The sequence below is a fragment of the Mus pahari genome, chromosome 12 (assembly GCF_900095145.1).
Source record: "Mus pahari chromosome 12, PAHARI_EIJ_v1.1, whole genome shotgun sequence".
Lineage (NCBI taxonomy): Eukaryota > Metazoa > Chordata > Mammalia > Rodentia > Muridae > Mus > Mus pahari.
Window position 1 is genome coordinate 16,944,661 of NC_034601.1, and position 4,825 is coordinate 16,949,485.

The 4,825-nt window shown below is 44.5% G+C and overlaps 1 protein-coding gene across 5 annotated transcripts in view; it reads left to right on the forward strand.

Annotated features, from left to right (window-relative positions):
* Nucleotides 1-4,825, forward strand: part of Vps8 (VPS8 subunit of CORVET complex) — a 216,139-nt gene that overhangs the window by 115,787 nt on the left and 95,527 nt on the right. The window lies entirely within an intron of this gene.

Below are 4,825 nucleotides of genomic sequence, written 5' to 3' on the forward strand. Positions count from 1 at the left end.
TGTCCTGGAACTCACTCTGTAGACCAGGCTGGCCTCGAACTCAGAAATCCACCTGCCTCTGCCTCCCGAGTGCTGGGATTAAAGGCGTGCGCCAACTCACCCAGCCAGATATATTTTTTTTAAAAAAGAAAAAAATGTACTCCCAAAGGCTGGCATGTTTTGCCCTTAATGCCTGAAGTCTACCATTTCCCTGCATCTTTTGCTCTGGCTAACACCATCCTCTCTCTGATTAGGCTTAGAATGTCCCTCTCTCTCTACTATATAGACCTGTTCAGAATAGTTTATTTCCTTTTGAAATTTGTTGATGGCCTGATTGATCTCAACTGGTGGTTAGAATAGTCTGTTGTCCCAAGGTAAAGACAGCTTATAAAGGCCAGAGCCTCTTGTCCTCCCTCCATGGACCAAGAGTAAAGTAAGAGTTGTCTTATAGCCCCTCCTCCAGCTCCCTGACCCCTTCGCTCACAGCAATGACATCATTGCACTGTTTACAGGAGGATGAAAATATTTTTATATTTAGAAAGGCCATGTGTCTGAACGGCACCTTAGGGGAATCATCTGTTGGAAGACTGGTTCTCGGTCCCTGGGGATGTGTGGTCTCAGAGATGGTCACACCATCATATATGGGGTTGAGAACATGGTGTATGTTATTGAATGAAACCAGCTTCCTGCTAACAGTACCAATGTGTCTGGGGGGGGGGAACCCTTTTCTTTTTCCTCATTCTCCTTGAGTCTCCATAGTACCTCTTGGCTCCTTCTTCTTTTGAACTCATCTGCATCACGCAGTATACCTGGATTCCAGAAATCCAAATGAGGTCATGTCTATTTGCTGCATGTAGAATGTGCTGACTGGGTCCGTGAGTAGAGGGGCTCCCGTGAGAGCCGGGCAGCAGAAAGCCTCCTGCCGTGCAGTCGCTCCTCCTGGCTGTATCTCCTCACATCTGTACTTCTTTCCACCTTAGGCTTAAAGCCATGCATGTAAACTTTGAGCGTTTTCCAGTGCTGGAGAGATGGCTCACTGGCTAAGAGCCCTGCAGCTCTTCAAGAAGACACCAGTTTGGTGGGCCCAGCACTGTTGGGCTACTAACAGCTGTGTAATTCTAGCTCCAGAGGATTAAGCCTTTGCAGTCACATGCACACATATGGCATCCACTCACACAGACACATAAATAAGAATAAAAATATATCTTTAAAAATATATGGATTTTTTGTCGAATAACTTATGTGTCTTCAGTAATATAAATACAACAAACAAGAATAATGCAATGAGATTATACACAGTATAAACTTAGAATCTTGGGGAGTCATCGGAACCTTTATCTTATTTTATTTTTTTGATAATCTAATGCAGGATGTCATTAATTAATGCCATTAGCACATGCCTCTTAATACTGTAACATGTATCATAAGGAAATTTACAGTAGTTTCAGAGATCCATGGGCCCCTAAAAAGATTCTTAGAGTGGATCTCTGTGTACCCTAGAGAAGAGACCATCGGGTATCAGTGCATCTGCAGTACTTGGAGGGCTGAGAAGGCCCAGATAGCTGGACCCCGCTCCTGACTTCTGCAAACCATGCAGCATTCACTGGTGTGCTGTTCGGTCTCTATGGGGCTTTGCTTTGTTTTTGATTTTCCTATAGTTCACTGTGGTATTGAGTTCTTGTCTTAGTCCCTTGTGACCAATCAGACAGAATACAAGAAATAGAAATTGATGGATCCTGTTTTGAAATCTAATACGCTAGTCTTGGTATTTTCCTTGGAGAATTGAGGCCATTAACACTTAGTAATTATTGCAAGGTATGCATTGATTCTTTTCCTTTTGTTGTTTTTGTAATGCCGGGGCTCTTCTTGCTTTGCTCACCTACGGTTCCAGTGCAGCCTATCTTGCAATGGCTTTAGTGCCGTGTTCCTTTTTCTCTTCAGAGTAAAGGTATCTTCTGTAGGGTGACCCTGGCGCTCATGAATCTGGTTTATGTCTATCATGGAAGCTTTATTTCTCTGTCCTTTGTTCTAGTTAGGTCTCTGTTGCTGTGATAGAACACTGAACAAGGACAACTTGGGGAACAAAAGGGTTCATTTGATTTGTAGGCTGTAATACCTCACTGGGGGAAGCTAAGGCAAGAGCTTGAAGCAAGAACCAAGACAGAGCCCATGGAGAGGCACTGCCTACACACCAGACCTACCTCCCCAGGGATGACACCAATCACGGTGTATTGGGCCGTCCTGTATCAATTAGCAATTAAGAAAATGCCTCATAGACATACCCAAGGAATAATCTGACAGGCAGTTCTTGGTTGAGTTCCCCACTTGCTAGGCATCTCAACTTGACAACCAAGATGAGCTGTCATGAGCTCACTCAAGCCTTGTCAGCTGGGCATACAAACGCATCATGGTTAAACAACAACTTTCCTCTTTTTGGCTTATACTCAAGATCTCATGTTAACATAATACCATGGGATAAAACACAACCCCATCTATGGTAATTGAGAGCTTTGCTGGGTATAGTAGCTGCCGAGGTTGTGGAGAAATAGGAACACTCCTCCATTGCTGGTGGGATTGCAAGCTTGTACAACCACTCTGGAAATCAGTCTGGCGGTTCCTCAGAAAATTGGACATAGTACTACCGGAGGACCCAACAATATCTCTTCTGGGCATATACCCAGAAGATCTTCCAACTGGTAATAAGGACACATGCTCCACTATGTTCATAGCAGCCTTATTTATAGTAGCCAGAAGCTGGAAAGAACCCAGATGTCCCTCAATAGAGGAATGGATACAGAAACTGTGGTACATTTACACAATGGAGTACTACTCAGCTATTAAAAACAATGAATGTATGAAATTCTTGGGCAAATGGATGTATCTGGAGGATATCATCCTTAGTGAGGTAACCCAATCACAAAAGAAGTCACTAGATATGCACTCACTGATAAGCGGATATTAGCCCAGAAACTTAGAATACCCAAGATACATTATGCAAAACAGAAGAAAACCAAGAAGGATGACCACTGGGTGGATACTTCATTCCTCCTTAGAATAAGGAACAAAATACTCATGAAAGGATATAGGTACAGAGTCAAAATTTAGAGCTAAGATAAAAGGATGGACTATCCAGAGACTACCCCATTCGGGAGTCCATCCCATCATCAGGCACCAAACCTAGATACTAATGCTCATGCCAGCAAGATTCTGCTGAAGGGACCCTGATATTGCGGACTCTTGTGAGGCTATGCCAGTGCCTGGCAAACACAGAAGTGGATGCTCACAGCCAGCTATTGGATGGAACACAGGGTCCCCAATGGAGGAGCTAGAGAAAGTACCCAAGGAGCTGAAGGGGGTTGCAACCCTGTAGGTGGAACAACAATATGAACTAACCAGTACCCCCTGAGTTTGTGTCTCTAGCTGCATATGTAGCAGAAGATGGCCTAATCGGCCATCATTGGGAAGAGAGGCCCCTTGGTCTTGCAAACTTTATATGACGCAGCACAAGGCAAGGCCTGGGCCAAGTAGTGGGAGTGGGTGGGTAGGGGAGCAGAGGTGGGGGGAGGGGTATAGGAAACTTTTGGGATAGCATTTGAAATGTAAATAAAGAAAAAAACAAAACAAAACAAAAAAAACCCCACAACCCCAGCAGTGTGAGAGTCCAAAATGTCCCTGAAAGAACCCAGTCCCTCTGCAGCCTCGCGCTTCAGGCCTCTACCATCCACACTGCTTTCAGCATCCTTGTCTTCCAGCTCCCTTAGAACAGCCCGTGCAGCTGAGCCCTTTGTGGCCTTTCCAGCCCCGAGTTCCAAAATCATTCGCCTTCCTCTCACAAAGCATGAGGTTTGTCAGTGCAGCAAGCCGCACTCTAGCACCAGTTTCTGCTCTAGTTACCTCTGACACTGAGCTAAGGAAGGCGGCGCTGGTTAGAAGCTGCTTAGGAGGAGAGGCTTGTGTGACTTACACGCTACAGTCCACCATTAAGGGGCTAAGGCAGGGACGGCACCAGATACTACGTAGGAACAGGCTTACCCGCTTCACACCTCCAGTGGGTGTGGCACCTTCCACAGTGGGCTGAACCCTCCTATATCAATCAGCAATTAAGAAAATGGCCCCATAGACATGTCCTTGGGACAGGCTGAAGACAGTTCTTCAACTGCCGTTTCCACTTCTTCCCAGGCACGTCAGGTTGGCAATCAAGATCAGCCTTCAGTTTTAAGGGAAAGCTGTTCCTGAAATAGTAATGTAGGCTGACTGTTATTGCTTCAGAACATGGAACACGTCATTCACTCTCCTCTTGGATTTTAGTGTTTCTGTGGAGATATCTGCTGCATTCAGATGGCTTTGCCTTTATGTATGACTTTGTACTCACCTCCTGATTTTCCACTATTTTTTTTGTTCAGAGCATTATAGTATAATTTGGTGACGTCCTCTGGTCTTACCTGTTTAGCATTCTGAATATTTTCTGTATGTGAATGGCTATCTTTGTCCCTGGAGTTCAGAAAATTCTACTATAATTAAATTTCTATTTTTTAAGATTTATGTATATGAACATTTTTCTTGCATGCATATAAGTGTCCTGTGTGCATGCCTAGTTTTCAGAAATTAGAAGGCATTAGAACTGGAACTGGAGTTACATGTGGTTGTGAACCACTATATGGTTACTGGGAGCTCAGTCCAGTTCTCTGCAAGAGCAATGTACTGCTGAGCCATCTCTCTAGCTTCCTCTACTATAACATTGAATATTTTTTCTTCCTTCCTTCCTTCCTTCCTTCCTTCCTTCCTTCCTTCCTTCCTTCCTTCCTTCCTCTCTCTGTCTCTCTGTCTCTGTCTCTGTCTCTCTCTC